Source organism: Felis catus, chromosome A1 (genome assembly GCF_018350175.1).
Source record: "Felis catus isolate Fca126 chromosome A1, F.catus_Fca126_mat1.0, whole genome shotgun sequence".
Classification (NCBI taxonomy): domain Eukaryota; kingdom Metazoa; phylum Chordata; class Mammalia; order Carnivora; family Felidae; genus Felis; species Felis catus.
In genome coordinates, this window is record NC_058368.1 from 9092223 (window position 1) to 9115849 (window position 23627).

Genomic DNA, 23627 nt, shown 5'->3' on the forward strand with positions numbered 1-23627 from the left:
GCAGGACGAAAGGAGGGCGGCCACCCCTGGAGTGAGCTCTGCGTGGGCGCCTCCCTCGACCCGCAGCGCATCCCCAGGTCAGCACACATCCGGGCAGTGCTGGCCAGGCGAGCGTTGGCTGGCTGGGGCTGCAGGGGACGCAGAGGCACTGGGGTAGATCAACAGGCCATCACTGGCAAGGACTCTCAGTTCAGAGCTTCCCTGTGGCAGTGGCGGTTCCCTGGCTGTGATTAGAGGTGCTTGGGAGGTAGCCAGGTTAAAGGATGAAGGCAACAGCATTCGCCAACACATCTGATTCTGGGGCCGTGGGAAGGTGTGTGCGCGAGGGGCGCCTGGGTGGATCAGCCGGTTAAGCATCGGACTCTTGATTTCTGCTCAGGTCATGGTTCCAAGGATTAAGCCCCGAGTCGGGCTCTGCACTGAGCGGGAAGCCTGCTCGGGATTCTCTCTCTCCCTCTCTCTCTCTGCACCTCCCCTGCTCATGCTGTGTCTCTATCTCAAAATAAATAAACATTAAGAAAAGAAAAGAAAAAAGGAAAGGGTGTGTGTGTGTGTGCTTACAGAAACATCACTGACATTCATCCATTCGTTAAACATCTATTCTGCATTTTCCAGGCACTGGGTTCAGAAATGATCCTAACAGCACGCCTGTCCTCACAAAGCTGGTCATCGTGCAGGAGAGACAGACCAAAGACACGCAGCCTAAATAGTGTGGTAGGTGCCTTCCCAGGGACCACAGACGAGTGCCGAGGACATGTGACATTCCACTAAAAGCCATCCTGCAGGGCAGGGGGTCCGTTTGAAGGAATGTGGGAAAAGTTAGGAGTCAAGCCCATGGCACCACTTGCCAAAAGTCTATGGCCCAACACTGCCCACGGGGTTCCTCTCCGGCCCCAACTAAAAGGAGAACAAGCAAACTGGGTTTCTCAGCTTGACGGGATCCTGGCTCAAGGGCACAAGTCTGCAAGCTTGAGGCCACCGCTCCGAAAAGAAGAGCAAGGCAGAGATAATTCCACAGTGTTAACGTTAATGACCCAGGGAACTGGGGGGGCTGACTTCCTCTGCACCCTCCTCCGCCCGCCATCACACATGGGTGATGGCCTTCTGTGGGCCAGGAATGGCAGCAGCCACTTTGATGTCAAAGTAAGGAAGTCCCAGTTCAGGGGGGGCATAGACAAGTAGGGGGCCGAAGGCATGGTGTGTGGGTTGAGGACCGAAGGAGGGAGCCGGCAGTGTCTCCTGAGGGAGGGCTCAGGAAAACCTCCATGGAGAAAGTGACCTCAAGCAGTACACACCGAAAGGCTGGGGCTTTTTGTTTACGTGGCCTCAGCTGGGCCTGGCCGCCTGGAGTTCGCAGAGCCTCACACCTCTTGCCACCTGCAATCTGTAGACGGGCTTTGTGGTTCTTGGAGGAGACATCGTGAGAAATCTCTGCACAGTAAGATCTGTCGGGCGTCAGCAGCACTTCAAGCTCCTTGACGCTGTGGACTAGGAACTTCCGGAAGCCACTGGACGACGCGTGCTTTGTTTCCTTGTTGTTCCCCTAACCAACCAAGCTGGGCATCAGGATCTGGCCCTCGAATCTTCTGCCCACCCTATCGCCAATGCCTCTGGGCTTCTGCTTGGTTTTCTGGGTTATCGCCCACCCAGTAGCTAGACTCCTTGCTAACGGAACCCCATCTTGTTCCCGTATTGGGCAAAGCTTCCGAAGGGGGGAAGCTGGAGTAGTCTGAGGTCAAGATAATGGTAACTCATGGTTTACGAATGGATGTGAGATGCACTTGTAGCCCATGGGGCGTGGAAGTCTGCTGGAGGACCTCTGGAAAAGTTCTCTTGGCTCTTAAACAGGATGCAGAGAAGCAGTCCTCTCCCTCCGCTGGGGACGTGGGTGCCAGGATGTGATGCCTGGAGGCGCGAGGAAGTGGCAGCCATTTTACAACCGCGTGAAGGGACCAGCCTGAGAACAAAATTCACAGAATTGAGGATGACAGAGCAGAAAGGTGGAGAGACCCCACGTTCGTGCTTAAATTGTTGATCTATTGGAATTAACTCTCAATTCTTGTTACAAAATAATGAGTCCCTATGTTTAAAGGCAGGAGTCAGCGAACTATGGCCCGTGGGCCAAAGCACCCTGCAGCCTGCTTTTGTAAGTAAAACCATTTATTAGGAAACAGGCACGCTTATTCCTTTACTTACTGACTACAGCTACAATGGCAGAGTTGTAGAGTTGTGACAGAGGCAAAACCTAAAATATTTTCTATCTAGCCCATTATAAAAACGTTTGCCAATCCCCAATGTAAGCCATTTACAGGTGGGTCATCTATCACCTCACACCAAAAAATTGATAACCTCGCAAGTTAGCATGTGGTATAAATATTTGTCTTTGTCCTCTGTGGTATTACTTGCTTTAAAAATTCCAAGGTGCAGTGAATTGGGTCACAAATTCAACGAACAAGTATTGAGGACCTTACAAACCACTCCGAAACCTAGTAACATAAAAATCACAACGTATTATTACCTCTCGTGGCTCTGAGGGTTGACTGGGTTCGGTGACTAGTTCTCACCTGGAGTCCCTTACGTGGTCTTGGTCAGATGTTGGCCACAGCTGGACCCGGACATTCAAGATGGCGCTGACAGCTTATGTGGGCTGTTGGCTGTGGCCCCTCTGTGTAGCTTGGGGCCCTCACAGCATGGAGTCTGGGCTCCAGAGGGAGTGTTCTAAAAGGCAGGAAGTGAAAACTGCCAGGCCAGTGAAACACTGTGTGGACACAGTGGACACGGTGGGCCCAGCAGTGATGCTGCCATATTCTACTGGTCACGGCAGACACAGGCCCTTCCCAGTAGAAGCAGGCAGAGAGAAATAATCTTCACCTCTTGATGAGGAAGTGGCGATTTCCCACCAGTGCGGAAGAGCTTGGGGGATGGAGACTCTGTGGTGGCTGTCTTCAGAAAATCCCGTCTGCCCTCCAGGCACGATAATTCACATCCTTCCCTCAAGCAAAAATGTTCACACCCTTTTGCACCTGCCCCCAAAGCGCATAAGAATCAGATGGAAAAACCTGGAACTTGTCATCTAAATACAGTCCAGGCACAAATGGCTTCCTCTTCCGGTGGTGTTCCTCAAACAGTTTCCTGTCAATAGAACTACCTGTGAACGAAAAAGACAGGCTACCTGCACCCCTACACACAAGCACCCAATATACACTGGGGTGTACAAATACCTGTAGGAGACACTCCTGCTCAGAGGGGGCAGGAAGAATGGGAGGCACGTAGAGCAGTCACTTGTCGGTAGCATTTCTGAAATCAGGCTAGGTATTGCCTCCAGTTCTATCCTGGGTCACAGTCCTGCCCTCAGGGCGTCACTCTCCATGGTCCCTGGTTCTGTCCTCTGAATCACCCTTTCTTTGCTGTGAGAGATGGCTCACATTTGCCACTGAATAGCTCCTTTAGCCGGCTTCCTGCCCATAGAAGTTCGAAGGTCGAGAGGCTTCTTTTCAGTTTTGAGTCATTCTGCCCCTTTTAGTTCACGCTGGCTGATGGTGCAGCCATCCACTCAAACTCATAAACACATTGTGGGGTTCCTAGGAATCTTGCAGTTTACAAAAGCCACACTCACAAGTATTTTTGAGATAGGACCCTGTCTGGTTTTGGGCTTAAGGTTAGGATTCTGCGGGGCAATGCTGTTAAAACTCTTAGAAATCTTTTGCCTAGCTGAGGGTTCTAGGTAGGAGGCACACCCCTAAGTATTTCTGAAGTCTTAAAGTAGAGCCACATCCTTGAGAGGCTCTTTGGTCATCCTACTTTATAAAAAATTTACTCTCTGGGCGCCCGGGCGGCTCAGTGGGTTGAGCGTCTGACTTCGGCTCAGGTCATGATCTTGCGGCCTGTGAGTTCGAGCCCCACGTCGGGTTCCGTGCTGATGGCTCAGAGCCTGGAGCCTGCCTCGGATTCTGCGTCTCCCTCTCTCTCTGCCCCTCCCCCACTCTTGCTCTGTCTGTCTCTCTCTCAAAAATAAACACTAAAAAAAAATTAAAATAAATAAGAAAATAAATAATTTACTCTCTGGCGGGGGGTGGGGAGCGGCAGATACCAAGGAGCTTAATTTTGAACCTAGGCAATCCTGGATTCTCTTCATTTTCTCTAAATTACATCTGAAACCTAACAATTTCTTCTTCTTGTTCATTTCTCTCTGCCCCTTACCATCCATGGCTAACAGGACTCAGGTGACACTTTCAACATCCCGCCTGAAATCTCCTTAGCCGGTCTCACTATCCACTAGTTACATTTTTTTCTTTTCCGCGTTACTGCAGGTGACGGCCTTGCTAGTCACTTTACTCCTGCTTCCAATAATGATTTCCCTCGCTGTCAATTTTCTCACCGTTCTTATAGGCCCCAATAACCATCTTCCCGAGACTCTGTAGGCCACGGCCTGTTCCAAAGCCAATGCCGTATGGTTTAAGTTTTTAATGCCGGCCCCCCCCCTCCTGGTACCCACTTCTGTTCTGCTTATCTATTGCTGTGTAGCACCCCCCCCCAAACTTAGTGTCTTAAAACAGCAATATTTAATGTTTTCTCGTTCTGACTGGTCACAGACGAGTGGTACTCCTTGGGGTTTCCCACGTGACTACAGTTAGATTTTGACTGGAGCTTGTCCTTTGATATGGTCGAGGCAGAATATATGGATAGATGAGAGAGAAAAGTCAGGGTTGTATCTTGAAAGACTAATATGCCTGACTCGGGGCGCCTGGGTGGCGCAGTCGGTTAGGCGTCCGACTTCAGCCAGGTCACGATCTCGCAGTCCGTGAGTTCGAGCCCCGCGTCGGGCTCTGGGCTGATGGCTCGGAGCCTGGAGCCTGTTTCCGATTCTGTGTCTCCCTCTCTCTCTGCCCCTCCCCCGTTCATGCTCTGTCTCTCTCTGTCCCAAAAATAAATAAAAACCGATGAAAAAAAAAAAAAAAAAAAAAAAGAAAGACTAATATGCCTGACTAAGGAACTGAAACTTGAAAACGTAGTCAGTGGAAAGTCCTGAAAGGATTTGGGGCAAGAGAGTGAAGTTACCATGTTTTCCTAAGAAAACAATGAGAAGCAGTGTGGGGACAGGACAAAGGACGGGCCAGAGAGGTGGAGGCTTTTGCCGGAAGCTGTGCAGAAGGCAGAGGTGGGGGCAAAGGAGAGGAGTGGAGAGGAAAACCTGACGTGTAAGGACAGAAAGTCATGTTGAGGCCCATCTGTCTTCTCCATCACTTCCGCTTACCTTCTAATAGAAGTCTAGAACGGAGTCGTTTTCCTCTTAAAGCATCCTGGACGGTACTCTGGGCCGTTGGTGGTTTAGAAATATTTGGAATTATGGGTAATTTTTTTTTTTTTTTAAAGAATCATGTTTTAATAGCCCCAATACAGCCTTATTTTGTTCCTAAGTCTTTCAGAGGATACTCTTGCGAATCAAAGGCCGTGTTCCCCCGCGTCCTTGTCATCTTCTGAACCTAGTTCATCTCCTCTGCTGTTCACTTGTTGGATGGTCTCCCACTTTGGGCCACTTCCTCTTCCTTGACGTGCTCTCCTCCCTTCCTGTCCAGAACAACCAGGTTTCACTTTCCTTCTACCCCTCAGCTGCGTCTGTCTCTGTTTGTGGGTGGTCCCCTCCTCTACTTGGCTCTTACACCTTAGAGCTCCCGGAAGCTCAGTCCTGGGCCCTCCTCACCTCCCGTTCCACATTCTCTTCTTGAAAACCTGGTGTTAAATTCAGCGGTGTCTCGCACTTCCTCGCTCCCGTGACTCTTGTGACAGTTAGGACTGGGTTTGACTACAAGTGGCAGTAACTTAAATACTATAAAAGTGATTTTTCTTTTCAGGGAACTAGCCTTCTTTCTCTGCCGTCGCTCTGCCGTTCTCAACATCGGACTTTCACGTCACGGCCCAGGTTGACCCCTTGGGCTTAAACCATCACAACCACATTTCTGCCAGCAGGGACCGATAAAACAGGAGGAAGGACATACTCTTTCCTTTTAGGATAGTTTTTAGAAGTCATAATAGACCCTTCCTGTATTTCATTGGTTAAAATGTAGTCAGGCAACTACTCCATTCAAGAGAGGTTGGAAAAGAAAAGAAAAACTCAAGGTTCGACTGAAGAAGAAGGGGTAAGTGGATGGATATTTGGGTACAACTGGCAGTCTTTGCCATAATCTCCCAAGTACATACCTCCAGGCCACACTTCTCCGTAGCTCCTGCCACTTTGCTATCCAAAGACATCCCAAACCAAATATCCAAGACTGAGCCCAGGGGGTCTCCCAAGCCTGATTCATTTCTTAGGTTTCCTTTCTCAGGGAAGGGCACCCCAATATATCCAGCTGGGTAAGCCAGAAACCTAGGGGCCACCCTTGATTCTTAAGACAGAGAGCATTATTTGTTTACAATTCAGTCTTGCCATGGCTTCTCCGGGGCAGTTTAGTTCGCTGCCCCGCTGTCTCTGGGCTTTGTCTCCGGGCTTTGTCTCCTAGTATCCTTCAACCGATGGTATATGAGTAGACATTTCCTAGGCCCTGTCCAGCTAGAGGACTGCAACATACTTGTGTGTTTTGGCTTGGGCCCTTGGCCTCCAGCCACCCGCCATGGAAGAGCTCACCCCCGTGTAACCATAGGTCCTAGAGTAAGAGACACATGGACCGACTATGACCTGACACAGAAATGTCCAACCAATCTGCAGACCTATATAACAAGAAAGACAAAAAGATGACCGTAAGCCACTGAGAACTTGGGGTTGTTTGCTTTCAACATTATGGTGGAAACCATCGAAGCTATTTGCTGATCTATTATAGAAACCCAATTAACGAAGCTCTCTTATACTGCCTTACCTGCTCCTTCAAGTCCTGTCTGTTTACCTCAGTTACATCTCTCGAATCCAGTCACTCCTCTCCATCCCCAGGGCCACCATGTTAGCCCAAGCCATGGCGACTTTTTGCCCGGACCACTGACATAAGCTCCTGTCTGGTCACGAAACCTCAGCTCTGGCCCCTTGGCATTCAGCTCTCCACCCCGCAGCCAGATTAACCTTTGAAAATGGCCAACCTCATTTTACAGCTGGGCTGGGTTTCACCGCGATCTTGACCCGAGTGACTCTATTATTCTCACCTCGGTACAGATAACGAGGGGGCCTGCCCATCCACAGCGTCACTGTACCGCCTTTGACTGTATCCAGGTTAACTATTTCACTGTTAGCTCTCAGGGGAGAAAGCGGGTCCTGAGCCTTTGAGGAGGGAGGGTGGGGGGATAGTTTGTGTGTGTTGAAAGGTGATTCTCACTCCTGCTGAGTAAACGATGGGCGAAGTGCAGTGAGAAAGACCGGCTCCTCAGCCCCGGCCACCTTCACGCTTCACACAGCACGTTCCCCAACAGGTGCAGTCTGCAGGGACTGCGAGGTTCCCAGCTGGCTCTCTGATGCCTGCTGGGGCAGAGGTGGGGCAGTGTCTCCAAGCCCAGGACGCTTCCCTCTCCGTGGTTTCCACCGGCCAAGAAGTCTCTCTGGCCTCAGCCCTCCTGCTTCTCATCACTTCCCTCCTCCCCACCCAGGGGCCAGTTTATTATCTACTCATTTTAGGGGAACTTTATCCCCTCGATCTCTTCTGGCCATTGCCTTTTGATTCACTGAGAGCTCTGCTCTGACAAAACAAAGCTTGGGCTTTTACAACTGTTATCTCTGGAGTGAAAGTCACTGGTTGAACCTTGACCCAGTCTTTGTTTCTGCTACCCAGGAAAGCACCAGTCTTAATTCTCCCCAGGAAGAGATGTGCGGAGTTAGACATGCACAAGAAGAAAAGTACAGCGATACACAAATATATTTGCGAGTAGCTCAAGGCAGGATAATGCCCAGGCTCCTCCCAGGCTCCTCTCCCACTTAAAACTATTCAAGAGCTCCCTATCCACCTTAAGATAAAGAATACGACCTTAAATCTGGTCCCAAAGAGACTAAATGCTCTGGCTTTTGCCTTCCTCCCCAGCCGATTGTCCACCTGGAGGTTTGAACACCAGCCACTCCAGCCTGCTTTCTATACCTTCAGGGAGCTCCCTCTCCCATTGGGTCTTCTGTCTATCCACCCTTGACTCCCACTCCTCCTTCCTCTGGGAAGCACCTCTAGACCCGCCCAGCCTCTGTGGCTCCTCTGTAAACTCCCTGAGCTTGACTCCTTTTATCCAAGGTGTTTCTTTCGGTTGCAGGATTAGGAGATCACTATCTCTCTCCCTGGGTCTGTAAGTTGCTAGAGAACTGATCCGTCCTTGCCTTTCTCACCATTGGTCTCCAGTGAACAAACGAATGAATGAAGTAGATGGATGAACGGATGGACAACAGGGATCGTGGTTACTCTTTCAAGATGATCTTGCAACCCTAGTCTGGGTCCTAATCCAGTTTGGTCCAGCAGAGTGAACAATGAGCAGACCTGGCCTTATGAATGGCCAGAATATACAACTGCGTATTTGGAATAATTTGAGATGGGAAAATTAAACCCCTTGGAAATTTTAACGCTCAATGTTATTCCTTTGAATTCAAGAATCTTCTACCAAAATTCAAATAACCCTAGGTGAGTCCAGTCTTCGTGAACTCTATGGCAGGCAGCTGAATTCACAGCTGAGCCCGGGGAAATCAGGGAGAGTGGGAGGGGGAGCAAGAGAAATGGAGAGGTGAGGAGGGACACAGAGATCGTGAACGGGACCCTGGCAGAGAAGTCAACACATCAAAGCTGTCATCAGCCTCACGGACTTGCCAGGCTCTGATGCTTTTCATGCTTTGTGACCCAGCAAAAAAGTCATTTCGCTGTTTTGATTTTCTTGTTCCCGGGGAATAAAGATACAAAAACAAATAGGAGAAACTTCTTTAGGGGTAAATGGAAGCACATAGACATAGAGCCCAAGTGTTTAGCATTTGAATATATCCACTTGGAAAGCTTTACTCATTCGCCTGTTTATTCATTAAAGAAACACTATTGTTGGTCCTGGACCGGGCACTGTACTAGGCGTTAGAAACAGAATGAACAAAGCAGACACTGTTTCTCCCCCACAGAATAGTGGGGACTTTCCACAAGGGCTTTTAGAGAAAAAGACACATGTTCTTCTGGGTCTGCCCGGACTCCCATGGCTTATAACTTCCTGGAAATGTTAGGATGTGGAGATTTGGGGAACGTTGGGGGTTATATTGTATTCTTAGGAGGCCCAGGGAGCTTTGCGGCAGGAAGGAAACAATATTCCCCTTTCCCATCTTTTTCTGTTTTGGTGACAGGACAGAGGACGATGAGGGGAGAGAGGGATGACGGCTGGATGCTGGACTCCGGGAAATGTCATCATTGTGGTCTGAGTGACTCTGATGGCCTGATGCCCAGCCTGCAGCTTTGAAGCTTTGCTGCAAATAGAGGAAAGATGTCTGATCTGCAAAAGAGAGTTTATTACTGGCTGGTGATGAGAATCAGTTAAATTTGTGGCATCTGATTTCCTTTATTCCCTGAAATGCAACGTCTACCCTTCCTCAATTACGTAAGAGCTGGAACCTTCACGTTCTAGCATCCTACCCTTAATGAAATTCCTTCTACTCCTTTTCTTACACATATCACACATCCTTCCCCGCAGGCCATCACAGAGGGCACGTACAGAGTAAAGCCATTCTGCAATTTCAGTAAAAGCCATGTCAAATCCTCCTAGAGCGTGCGTCGCTTTGAAAGATCAATATTCCTCCATTGGCAATTTCCCCTAACGTGGTCAGTTTAACAAAATGCAATTTGAAAAACAAAAACGTGAGAACAACTGCGTCCTTACAAGTCCTCCTTAATTTTCTGCCCTCCAACGACGTTTCTTAGACTTTTGCATGTCCTACCTCATCGTTGGCTAAGTGAGAAACCGAGAAAATGTAAGAGGAAAGCGTGTGTGAGTCAGAAGCTCACCTTGAGCTGGCCGGCGTGAGAATGGTGTGGAGGGAGGCCGGGGGCTCATTGACAGGAGGGGAGAAGGGTCCCGGAGCCAAAACCTGGGCAGACGCCCACCTAAGAGGTCAAAAGCAAGTGGTTCCTTGTCACGCCTGCCCTCGCCAGGGTAATCATGAGGATGATGGGGATGAAGGTAAAGAGGTGGGGAAGGAGTCTCTTACTCTCTGCGAAAGGTGTCTGGGCTAAAGGGTTGAGGGTGGTTAACTGAGAGAAATGACTGTCCTCTTGCCCAGTGGTCCCGAGCTCCGTCCTGGGCTCCCCTGCCTGGCAAAAAGGACAAGCTTTCAAAAGAGCCGCTTACACACGCTCTGCCTGCTTCCTCACCAGCCTCTCCCCATACCCACCTTTGCTCTGAAACCGTGTGGCCAGGTTACCGACAACCTCCATATTGGCCAGTCTAATAGGCTCTTGGGTCTTTACGTCGCTTTGTCAGACACACTTGACCACCTTTTCCATCTTGAAGCTCCGTTGCCTCGTCATGGAAGACACCCCACTGTCCTTGTTTGTCCTAGTGCACCAGCCCGTCTGTCAGTCTCTCCTGGCCCTCTCCTACGCCTCCGCCGTCACGCACCTGATTAGCAATGTCCCCGGGTTACTGGGGACCATCCTTGGCCCCTTGCATTTCTGTTCTCCTCTAACCCAAAAGCAAGTTCTATTTGCTTTCCTTCAGATACATCTGGTATGAGCCTGTCTCCCTGCGGCCTCCACCACAACCATCTGGGTCAAAGCTACCGTCATGTTTCCTGTGGTTGACCAAGCGGTCTCCTAACTGGTCCCACTACTTTCTCTCTTGCTTTCTCTCTTCTTCTCACAACAGAAATTTTCCACAGAGTGTTCTTTGAAAGGCAAATTATTTACGCTGCTTCGCTACTTAAAATCTTTCAATGATGTTTCATTGCCCGATAGATAAAGGCCAATGTCTTCTCCCAGTCCCCCACGTATTGCCTCTTCTAGCCCCTCTTGACTTTATGACCTCATCCGTGTTCGTCTCCTGTCTCTCACTTGGTCCCAGGCACAAAGGCCATCCCTAAGTTCTTGGAATACACAAAACTCTTTTCTGCCCCAGGGCCTTGGCACCCACTTTTCCCTCTGCCTAGATCACTTTCCTCTATTGCCCGGTGTTGTCTTTGAGTTGTGACTCAGTCAAAATGTCACCGCCTCAGAAAGACCTTCGCTGGTCACCCTATTCTCTGCCGTAGCCCTTATTTTCCTTCATGCACAAATCACCCTTTGCAATCGTTTATTCATTTGTTTATCGCAGCTCCCATTAGACCATAAGCATCCCAAGGACAGGGATAATAAACATCTGTCACTTATCCTTCATGCCTAGCGAAACACCCTGCAGATAACCTGTGCTCAAAGAATGGTTTTTGCATGAATGCATAAGGATAGCATCAATAACTAATACTCTGTCAGTAAGGGCTCTAGTCTTGATTACTGACCTATAGATACTTTTGTTGGTAAAACCTTTTTGGGAAATACTTAAATAATCTGCGATTGACATCCTGCATTTTCCTAAGAGGTACTCAGAGAATTCCATGCTGCATTAATTTTCAAATAGAACAAAGCTACATTCCTTTAGAAGACATTGGAGCAGGACAATTTCTATGGGAAGACTCTTACCCCAGTGAAAACATTTTCTCGCAAGCAGGATATAAATGGAATATCTTTGAGAGTAATACGGAAACTGAATTGAATCTCTATTGGCGACAAAGCAACGAGGATAAAGATGAGACTGAAGTGCTCTTTTGAGGAATAAAACTACAACCGGCTATCAGTGAAAACTTCCAGTTTCTGACCACCATTCTCCACCCAAAACCCCCAAAAAGTTACTTTGAAAGAACTTTGGGAGTCATCAAACAGGGGAAAAGATTCTTTGAAGATGGAATCTGGTTTATTACTATCTCCCGACAACTTCTAAACTGGTGTAAGATGAAAATAAACTTTTCCAGTGGCAGCAAAATTTTCCACACAAATATGTTCACCGTTCAACAATGATATCATTGGGCCGTTTTGTTTCTTAGGACCGAACCCTGGGGAAAAAAAAGATCCATTACTGAGGATTAAGTGTTCTTCATTTCATGTCGTTTTTGCTCAGTTTCCAAACACTTCAATTTTTAGTGAGGTTTCCTAATAATTGAATGTCTGAACAACCAAAACATAACAATTATAAGTGCTTTTCTTGCTATTTGTAATATGCTTACAAGCATATTTCCTCTGATGTGTAAGATGTAAAATTTCTGTTTTCACTGGTTTTTTTTATTTAATAAATTTTGCAGTCATAAAAATATTAGTGTCAGTGCCAATACTTTATTGTAAATCCAAAGCGATATGGACAACATGCCCACGTTGTTGTTTTGTTTCAGTTCTGCGATCACTATTGTCGCCTGGCTCCAGAAACCAGCAGTGGCCAGAGGGGGAGACAGGCCAGCCCTCGGGCACTGTGTCTGTTACGTGATGCTTCACGCCGATTGGAAAGTTTGACCTTTATCGGGTTTGTTGATCACAGTGTTCCTAGCTTACTTGCTGCGATCTTGACCGGGCTGGTGTACCTGAGCCAAACTGAGGCCATGTGGCTTTTCACCCAGAGGAAGAGGACAGACGTTCGCACGGCATATGGCAAGTGTCTCTCTCAATCACTGCGTCACCCTATGGTGCGGGTGGCACTGGTACCATGTTTCAGCTGAGGACACTAGGCCTTCAAGAGGTTAAGTAGCGTCCCCAAGATCCCAAAGCCACTGAGTGTGGGAACCAAGAGCTGAGCCCACGCCAGTCTGACGCTGAAGCCTCTTCGGCTCTGCCTCCCTAGCTCATGGCAGGAACCACCCGAAACTGTGTTTTTGCAAGAACACAGCCCCAGCCTTTCTAAGAGAAAAGGAAGAAGGGTTGAAGTGGTTTTGTGTTGTGCCAGAACACGGCGATGGAATTTCTGAGCCAAGTCCCCAGCTGCAGAGGGTGAAACAACCGAACTGGCCACCGTTCAGAGGTACCCTACCTTCTGCAGGGCGTTCGAGCCCCATATAGAATGGAGACGTGGGGCACTGGGCCGGCTCAGTCGGTTAGGCGTCCGACTCTTGGTTTCGGCTTACATCATGGTCTCACAGTCGGTGATTCTCTCTCTCCTCTCTCTGCTCCTCGGCTCATACGCACGCGTTCTCTCGCGCTCTCTCTCTCAAAAATAAATAAACTGCATTTTAAAAGCCCCCCCCCGCAAACAACAACAACAATAACAAAGCACAAATAAAATGGAGAACAGTCTTCTTTTTTTCACTCTTGCTTCCAAGGCTGGTTAACCCACTAGGAGAATGAGGAGAACCTTGTCTATAGGAACATCTGGGGAGGCTTTCCTCAAGTTCAAATTCCTGTAAAATTTTAACTGCAAGTGGTCCAGTTATTAAGTTGGATAACAAGTGGGGCGCCTGGGTGGCTCAGTCGGTTGAGCGTCTGACTTCGGCTCAGGTCACGATCTCACGGTCCGTGAGTTCGAGCCCCATGTCGGGCTCTGTGCCGACAGCTCGGAGCCTGGAGCCTGCTTTGGATTCTGTGTCTCCCTCTCTCTCTGACCCTCCCCCTGCTGATGCTCTGTCGCTCTCTGTCTCAAAAAAAAAAAAAAATAAACGTTAGAAAAAAAATTAAGTTGGATAACAAGTACTCCTGCTCTTCCTGCTAATACTACCACAATTATTGCTACTATGGGGTACGGTTTTCAGATACCTAACTCAACCGTCCTTGATTGGGGCTTCCTGGTGGATTCGTGATCGGCCAAGAACGTGGCAGGGTTTTCGAGACACCTCTGGTGTGGCAGTGTTGATGACAACTGAAAATGAAAGCTTACTGTTTTCAGTGTTCGGCACCCCAGAGGTCCCACTTTAGTGGGTACTGTGAATATTTAAAATAATTAAATTGAAATGATCACTGTATTTCATTAAAGTTGTGGGTTCTAACCTAGCAGGAACCTACTATCAACTTGCATTGGGACATGCTGTATGCTCTTTGCCTCAAATTGATTTTTCAATACAACTCACAGGTTTGTTTCAATCAGCACGCATTCTTTTAGGTTATTGTGTTTGCTTTTGTTGTAGACTTCCAATAGAAGTTAGCTGCTGCTAAATTGAATGGCTAAAACGTACCAGCAATAATTGACAAAACATTCATGGCTCGTTGAAGTAAAAATCCTTTGGAAATAGAATAAAACAATAGTATGCGCCGAAAAGTATTGCAAAACACAGTTAAATCTCTCCAAGGTAATGGCAAATCAGAGAGGCTGTCGCCTCTTGGATGTCACTCAATGCCTGCAATAAATGATATCAGCCTTTCTTAATCTAGGAGTTGATTTTAGCAAAGCAATTCAGCTCCATACCAAGTTGCAATAAAATGCAAATGATTGTCAGGCCTTGTACGTTTCCGAGTTTGTAGCTAAAGACTTAAGTAGAGTCCCACCAGGCCTTCCTGGCAACACTCAGTCAACATTTTAGGGAATTAAGTGCCAATAAATCAGAGGTCGATTTAGGTTTGGGTTTAAGTTGTACACATGGAAGAAAAGTAGCACTGCCGTATTGGAGTTTCGGGCTTTTGTCTTTTATCGTCGAAACCGTGACATTCAGGAATATGGCTCTGCTGACTTCTTAAACTGAGGCCTTTGGTTCTTTTTGCTTTTTCCAAAGGCACGGCAGTTTATTCAGGCTGCTATCACCGCTCCTGTTCCCTTACAAGTTTAAAGAAACTGGACTATGTAAGCTACCAGCTCGACCCAAAGAGCTATTTTGTGACATAAAGTCTTTCTCGGCAAACCCCGGAAACAATTTAAAAGCATATCAATAAGGGAAATGCTCATAAAGTACCAAAGACCACGGCGCCGTCTGATTAAGTAAAAGCAAAATTGCCGAATGATACGTACAATATTTCTAGAAAAAGAATCCTCTAGAGGCATGCATCCACGTACTCCAGACTGTAACAAGGACCCCGCGGGAAGAGGAGATCGCAACGGGGCGCAAAGGGGACGTGTCTGGGTCTTATTTTGAAGGTAGACATTAAGGAGCAGAGCAAAACGAGGTGCAAACAGGCCAACAAATAACCGAGAACCCCGAGGCTTCTGAACGAGTCGCAGCGTGTATTAGTTTGCTAGTGCGGCCGTAACGAAATAGCACAGATGGAAGGGCCGAAACAACAGAGATCTGGCTTCTCACAGTTCTGGAGGCTGGGAGTCCGAGACCAAGGTGTCGGCAGGCTTGCTTTCTCCGGAGGCCTCTCCCCCGGCTCGCAGGTGGCCCTTCCTCCCTGTGTCCCCCCGCGGCCTTTTCTCCAGATGGGTGCTCATCCCCCGGGGGACTCTCCCTCTATGGACTCATATCCTTTGCTGAGAACACCAGCCATATTGGACCAGGGCCTGCCCTAAAGTCTCCACAGTAGCTTGGATCACGTCTTTGAAGATCCTACCTGCGTCCAGTCAACGTCCTGAGGTACCGGGGCTGAGGACTTCAACACATGACTTTGGCGGGTGACGCAATTCGGCCCATAACACAGGGTGTTCGTTTTATTTCATTTGTTGTTATGGGAATTAAGCCTGCTTCTATCAAATGCAACGCGATTTTGATTTTTATTTTTTTAAGGAGGCTTCATACCCAGCGTGGAGCCCAACGTGCAGTTGGAACTCACCACCCTGGGATCAGGACGTGAGCTGAGATCAAGAGTCAGACGCTCAGGGGCATCTGGGTGGCTCAGTTGGTTAAGCGTCTGACTCTTGATCTCCGCTCAGGTCATGATCTCACCGTCGTGGGATCAAGCGTTGCATCGGGGCTTTGCAGCCATGCTTGAGGTTCCCTGTCTCCCTCTCTCTCTGCTCCTCCCCTGTTTGCATGTGCCTCCTGCCCCCCCCCCCGCCCCCAAAAAAGAAAAAAGGTCGGACGCTTAACCGACTGAGCCACCCAGGTGCCCCAAATACTAAACCATTTTAATAAACCACATGAGGAGTACAGTTCTTCGTGAACATCTGAACATTGGTTACACGCTTACCTCAATGCATTTCCCAAACAATTTAAATTACAATTATAGGCTCACCGTGACTGATTATTTGAAACTTCAAGTATTTCCACTTCATACTCCAGACCGGCCTGTGTATATTCCACAGCATATTGGCTTTAACAACGGCCATGCAGTTCTGCACCAGAGAGAGACCAGACATACACCAGGGAGGACTTTGAACTTGTGTCCTGGTAAACCAAGTCTCAGATACTACAGCCCCCCTCAGCGTCACACTAAAGAGCAACTTAAAGATTGTACCTCTCAACCCAGTCCTCAAATGCCATTTCTGTAAGGTGCCCTCCTTCCTGCTCCCATGGAACTTGCCTCGTATCTCCACTGTCCCGCTCATCAACCGTATCCTGGGCTGCAGAATGCCCTGCTGGCCGTGTTCCAGGCTGGCTTGTGGGTGAGCCAAGCACAGGCTGTGTGTCACCACCTCTTTCTCTCCCTCAGCTTCTAGCAAAGGTGTCCACGCAGTAGGTGTTAGGAGTTGAATTGTATCCCCCACAAACGTACACGTTCAAGACCTAACTCCCAGCGCCTCAGAAGGTCGCCATATTGGAAATAGGGTCATTACAGGTGCCATTGGTTACGGCGAGGCCATCCCGGAGTGATTCAGGATGACTGGCGTCCTCATAAAAAGGGCAGATTTGGACACAGACATGCTGACAGGGAGCCTACCACGTGGCCACTTAGACAGGGACCGGGACGATGCTTCTGGAATGTCAAATCTTGCCAGCAAACGCCAGAAGCCAGGAGACAGGCATGGAATAAATTCTCGCTGGTGGCCTCGGAAGAAGCCAGCCCTGCCAAGGCCTCGATCTTGGGCTTCTGGCCTCCGGAACCGTGGGGCGATCGATTTCTGTGTGCAAGGCGCCCAATGTGCACCTCGGGGAAACTGATTCTGTGCAGATGAGTCAATAGAGTGAAAAAGAGCCCGATGAAAACCGCCCGCAGACAGCCGGCCTCACTGGGACCTGTGGTTGCCCTTCCTGTAATTATCTGTGGAATCTGATTCTCTCCAGGTGCCTGTCCCCTTGCTGCGGTGTCTCCTGCGGACAAGACGGCACAGGCTCCCAAGTGACAGGAGGAAGGCTTATTTCTGGCATCGCGCAGGGCGCCCGCCTCCTTCTCCCTCCGGGGAAGCAAACATTTGTTTCTGAGTGCTGCGGAAGCTGTCCTTTGTTTAAAGGAAGGCCCACCCCAGAGGAGGGGTCAGACGGCAAGAAATGAGCTTTGCAGCGCAAACTTTTTTGCCGGCACCGAGGTGTAAACAGCTCGGCCTGCGTTCCCGGGCCAGGCACGGGCTGTGCGGTGACACCCACTTCCTCCTCTCACGCTTGTTTATCGTCTCGGAGACCATTCTCAACGCCTTGCCGCCTCGGCTGCGGGTCTTAACGCGGAAGCGGGTCTTGGGGATCCCCAGAGCCGCTTGGGGAACTGAGATAGAGAACCAATCTGCACGTGTGGCTGATGCACATCCCCCATCCTGCGGGGTGCTGGGTCCTGAATGTTCTGTGGCTTACGGTTCACGTATCCTAGCGGCCGCGGGTCAGACGCCACAAAGTCCCAGTTTTAATTTGCTTGCTTGTTTGTTTACTTGTTTGTTTGTTTGTTTCACTATGTATCGCTCAGGATTGTTCTGCAAATGCGTCCCTACGCAAAACACGGCCAGGAGGGGGCTCATCTGGAAAAGAAAAAGGAAAGGGAATCCACCTCCTTGGAGCAGGGCTAGCCTTCTGCGCAGACGTTAGCTCACTGAATCTCAACAAAGATAAAACCTACTTGGAGACTAGGTATTATGTCTCTGCTTTCACGGGGAGAAATTGACGTTTGGAGAAGTTAAATTGCATGCCCACGTTCATTCGACTCATGGTAGGCCGGGGATTCACAAACCACATCTGCCTGACTGCCGGGCTGGTGCCTTGTCCACGTTACCAGCAGGGTTATGTAAAGGCTGGGCGGCTGTGCAGACAAGAAGCAGAAAACAGGCCAGGGATCATTGCTGTAAATGGGTACAAAGCAGAGCTGAGAGTTTCCACACAACCGAGGAACAGATTGCGGGCTCTCATCTGGTAAGTAGGTCAGAGCAATTCCTCAGGAAAAAGAGACTTTCAGAGAAATTTGCTACAGTGGCCTTTTATAGTTATGCCATCAATATAGTTAGGCCCGACGTCTCCCACCACTCAGGAGCTGTCTGAGCTCCCTCCCTCGGAAACCGGGGGCCACGATGGAGCGGGTTCAGTCGTGGGAGGGAGCGTAGGCAGCGCGGGGAGGTGAGTCACAATTACTGGAGGCAGGGGGCCAAGGAGACGCCAGGCCAGAGTTAGAATGGACAGGCCAGGGCGGGGTCTCCAGGCCACATGGGTTTGGGCCTGGGGGGGGGGGTCTGTGTGCCTGGGCGTACACACAAAGGCAGATAAAGGAGCCAGTGCTTGGAAAGGTCAAAGCAGATGGAAATAGGGGAGGGCTGGACTCATCCCTGACCCAGAGACAATCTGCTTACGTGCTTTGTTTATTTTAAGTAGCACCTTTGGGTGCTCATATGAAAACATACAAACAGGCGTAAACATTTTCCAGGTGGCCATTTTTTACATCATCCCTCGCTTTTAAAAAGAAATGTTTATTTATTTTTGAGAGAGCAAGCATGAGCAGGGAGGGGGCAGAGAGAGAGTGATACAGAGAATCCCAAGCCGGCTCCGCACAGAGCCCGACGTGGGGCTCGATCCCACGAACCGTGAGATCGTGACCTGAGCCAAAATTAAGACTCAGATGCTTAACCGACTGAGCCACCCAGGCGCCCCTACATCATTCCTTGATTAAAGGTGACACCAGTCTAGCCCCAGGAAACCATTCCTGTGGGCGGTTCAAGTAACAGAACGTCAGCCTTGGATGAAGAGCCATCTAGAAATAGCTAGCACAGGGGCGCCTGGGTGGCTCAGTCGGTTAAGCGTCCGACTTCATCTCAGGTCATGAACTTGCGGTCCGCAAGTTCGAGCCCCGAGTCGGGCTCTGTGCTGACGGCTCAGAGCCTGGAGCCTGCTTAGGATTCTCTGTCTCCCTCTCTGCCCCTCCTCCACTCTCCCTCTCTCTCTCTCTCTCTCTCTCTCAAAAATAAATAAAGCGGGGCGCCTGGGTGGCTCAGTCAGTTAAGCGTCCGACTTCATCTCAGGTCATGAACTTGCGGTCCGTGAGTTCGAGCCCTGTGTCGGGCTCTGTGCTGATAGCTCGGAGCCTGGAGGCTGCTTCTGTTTCTGTGTCTCCCTCTCTCTCTGCCCCTCCCCCAATTGCGCTCTGTCTCTCTCTGCCTTTCAAAAATGAATAAATGTTAAACAAACAAACAAAAAAAGGAATAGCTGGCACAAATGGGTCTAAAAGCAGCTGAGCATTTTTTGCAGGGTTCCCGGGCCTTGGGACGGCCTGCTGAACCCGCCTGCAGAGAAGCTCTAAGGTGTTTCCTCTGGGGAAGCCCGTCCCCCTGGTGACCCCAGGGCCTTTGCAGTGGAGGGGAATCAGAGCAGCCCGTTCATCTGAAGCAGAAGGGCCGAGTGTGGCGTCCCACTGGCCTCGTGGCTGTGCCCAGTCAGTCACCCCAGGCTCCCTAAGTGGACGCTCATCAGCGCCGACCTTCACAGCGCCTGCGGCCAAGCCTGGCATCTCCCACAGCACATGTTCGGGGACCTGGTCCTGGACCCTCCCCAGTCGGGCCTTAGCGGGGGGCCCCGGGAGTCCGGCGGACAAGCCGGGTAACGAACATATGCAAGCTGTTCACTCTGTCCGTAAAAACAGTGACGACACCGAGAAATTGCCTTGTTAAGAAAGAATTCAGCTCCTCGCCATTCCGTGCCTGGCTCTGCCAGCTGCAGGGACTTCTTTCCAGCGATTAAAATAAACAATCCCACGTGTGCACAGCCAACCTTGGGGAGAAAGTGTCAGGAACCAAAGATGCCACGGAACTTGAAATGAAAGGCGCAAAGAGCAGCCTGGCTCTCTCGAGTTGGGAGGCGGCCTCGCTGAGAGGGTCGGAGTCTCGACGACTTTGGAACTGGACGAGAAGGCCGTGCTCACGCGGCGCGGCCTCCGCGTTTAATGGCAACGGAGCCTGGCGACTAGTTTTTCTGGGATCACCACTGGAAGAGAGGAGCTGAGACCGTGGGCTGCTCTGACTGCGGGTGCGGTGCTCCCCCTGCCCAGTAGAGACCACGGGGCGGGGCGCAGGCTCCCGGGGAGACGGGGCCGGGTCGGATTCTGGAACCGGAGGCCTCGGGGGGAGGGCTGCCCACGGGGGAAAGAGCGAGTGGGAAGGCAGCCATGGGGCAAAGGCGAATAGGGTGCTCCTGGGGCCAGAGGGGAGGCCGGCCTGGGGAGCAGGGAGAATTGAAGCTGAGTGGTACGGGTCAGAGGTCATCCTTGCAGAAAGTGGCGACCGAGCTGGCTAGGGAAGCGGAGAGGAAAGGGCGAGCACGGGGCTTCCCAGCCGAGCCCCTGACAATGACCCCCGCAGCTGTGCGGCCACGCCGGGCTGCCGCAGAGCTGAGGCCTCCGTCAAGGTCAGAAAGCTGCCGGCTAGGACGTGCTGCGTGTGTGCGCCAGGAAGTCGCCGCTTCCCAGCCAGAACCCACCGCCCCTGCCGCGACCCCTACCGGCAGACTGGATGTTCTGTGCCCTGTTTCTCTTCCCACGGGCCTCACGTCCGCATCAGAATCGCACCCGAGCGCATCCGACCCCGGGGATCACGATCAAAGCTGGAACGCTCACTTAGCTGCGTGGGAGTCAGGAAAATGGGGTTTTAGCCTCCGCTTGTACAGCTGATGTTGGAACGCTGGAAGGGTCCGGAATGGATGGTGGACAAGCCAGTCCGCAATATTCACTACAGAGGCAGGGCCTGGAGCCCCAGGACGGGACCGTGCCTGGGAGCTTGGGTATTATGGTCAGAAGCAAGGATGGGGCGCCCGGGGGGCTGAGTCGGTTAAGCGTCCGGTCATGATCTTGCGGTTTGTGGGTTCGAGCCCCGCGTCGGGCTCTGTGGGGACGGCTCGGAGCCTGGAACCTGCTTCGGATTCTGTGTCTCCCCCCCTCTCTCTCTGCCCCTCCCCCAACGTGTGCTCTGTATCAAAAATAAATAAACGTAAAAAAAAAATTAAAAAAAAAAAGGAGTCGCTGATGAGTGCTTGGGCAGAGTCAGGAAGACAGTGCTTTTGAAAAGACTTCTGTAAAAACATTATTCAGGGGCACCCGGTGGCTCAATCCATTACGTGTCCAACTTCGGCTCAGGTCACTATCTCACGATTTGTGAGTTTGGGCCTCCAGTCGGGCTCTGTGCTGCCTGCTTCAGATCCTCTGTCCCCCCCACTCTCTCTGTCCTTCCCCTGCTTGCTCTCTCTCTCTCTCTCTCTCAAAAATATTTTTTTTTAAATATAGTTTAAAAAATAAAATTAAAATTAAAAAAAACCCCATTATTCAGACCAGATATTTCTCTGAGAAGTCCTGGGCAAAGAGGACTGTTCAGGAGCTGGTTGCTGTAATCTTCTAAAGTCAGAGATGCCGACAGCACAGAGTGGGGGCGGCGGGGGTAGAGAGGAACAGAACAATAGCTAACAGCAAGCTGCGAATATCTGATGACTGAGGAGACGGATCATGAAATGAATCATAAACTATGTGCAGAGGCTGTATCACCTGTCCTTGAACTCTCGGTGTCCCCCCCCCCCCCCCCGCCAATACATGGCTTGTAGGTGATTAATAAAGAACGAGTGAACGAGAAGGGAAGTCAAGCATGGCAAGTGGTTGTCAAAAGGCAGGTAGGTGATCAAATAACCACTTAAAACAATGAGTCCGTTGGTGGCGCTGTTATTCCCTCCGTGTAGCCAGTAGCCTGAGAAGTGAATAGAAAGAGCACTTTACAAAGAGTCAAGGGAAGGACTGAGGAGGTTGGGGGGTCGAGAAAGGGGAGACAGTAACAAATGGTGCTGATTCTGCAGCAGAAGGGAGGGTCCCGGGAGACCAGCCTGCACCTTGAGGGTGGCCCCATGTGGGAGTGAAAGGCACCCCGGCCAGGCGTAGGGAACCCTGGCTCAGCCACAGGACAGAGAGGGCAGGCTGGAGCTTCTCCACAGGGACTGTGCAGCAGTGCATCTGAACCTTCTTCCTTTCCTTCCATTCCCCTCTGCCCCTGCCCCCTTCCGCACACCCCGGAGCATCATAATTAGAGCGCTAAGGTATACACTTAAAAACCAAAGGACTAGCTGTTGCTGCAAACCGAAATGCTGACACAGAAGGAAGACTTGAAGTAATCTCAGCGAATGCAGACGGGAAAGACACGGATGTTAAAGCAAACAGGGAAGATACTAGATACGGTGCAAACATGAAGATAATCCAACATAAGGATAATTGGCGTCCCTGCAGCAGAGGACTGACAAGTAGAACAGAAGATGTGCTCAAAGAGATATACAAAAAAACTTCCCAAGGGGAACTGAATCTGGAGATTAAAAGGACACCCCACGATCCTGCAGATTTTCAGCCTCAAGGCCCTGTTCCGCGGCTCACCCTGGAGAAGCTTTTGAACTCTTGGCGTCCGCGGAGAAGTTTCCAGGCACCCGGTGAAACACCATCAGCTCTAAAAGAAACAAGTGAGACTGACCACAGCAACCAAAGCCTTCGACAGTGGATTGGAAGATGGAATCCACTTAAATATAGGGTCAAAACTAAATAATCATGGGAGCACGTAATTACGGAGCACAGTGTATGTGTTAGGAATCTGAAAAATACTAGAATTATCACACAACCGATAAAAAATTCAGAGGAGTTCAGTTGGAAGAAGCATAAACGTTTTTCATCCATTGGAGAAAGGAATTGATCGGTGTTATCTGACATTGATACAGAAAGTTACAGAAATAAATAATAACCCAGCCTCTTTTTTCTTTTTTTTCCCCCCTTCATAATTGCTTTCTTTGATCCTACAGGGATCTTTGGGAAACAGCCCTCTCGCGCTGAGAAACTTTTACGTGACCTTTGACCTCAGTAACTCTTTCACCTCCCCTGAGTCTCTCTTGTCCAGTGCAACTGAAATGCAGCGCCTACAGAATTCAAGACCGCTTCTATTGTACGACCCTGAGTTTCTAAAAGTGACTTTGCTCATTAACTGTCTCTACCCACAGTGTGAATAGAAAAGACTCAGATCGTGGTCTTATTTAGGAGTGAGGGGCTTGCGGTCATCTCTCCATCTTTAGGACTGTTTGAATTCTTCATGATAAAGCAGTTTTTGTTTTGCTTTTAAACTCTCTAAATTTGAGCGTAGCTGACGCGTAACGTTCGCGGCAGGTGTAAACATAGCGATCCTATAACTCTGTGCGTTCTGCTGGGCTGACCGCAAATGTAGCTACCATCTGTCACCACACAAGGCTGCTATAATGCCACTGACTGCCTGCCCTACACTGTGCCTTTGTCCCCGAGACTTAGTCACTCCATCCCTGAAGGCCTGTGTCTCCCGCTCCCCTTCACCCATCTTGCCCATCCCACACCCACGACCCTCTGGCAACCATCAGTTTGTCCTCTCTATTTATAAGGCTGACTCTGATAACATGCATTTTTTAAATGTATTCATTTATTTTTGATAGACAGCGCAAGTAGGGGAGAGGCAGAGAG

The 23627-nt window shown here is 49.9% G+C and overlaps 1 long non-coding RNA gene across 2 annotated transcripts; it reads right to left on the bottom strand.

Annotated features, from left to right (window-relative positions):
• Positions 1 to 581: 581 nt before the first annotated feature.
• Positions 582 to 18716, bottom strand: LOC109496710. Of its 2 annotated transcripts, none has more exons than XR_002152949.3 (5): positions 16023 to 18716; positions 12961 to 13136; positions 5255 to 11998; positions 2565 to 2718; positions 582 to 1957 (listed from the first exon to the last, which is right to left on the bottom strand). It is a non-coding gene; the product is annotated as an uncharacterized LOC109496710 (long non-coding RNA). The 2 variants fall into 2 exon arrangements; XR_006591370.1 differs by having other exon boundaries at positions 2519 to 2718.
• Positions 18717 to 23627: the final 4911 nt, after the last annotated feature.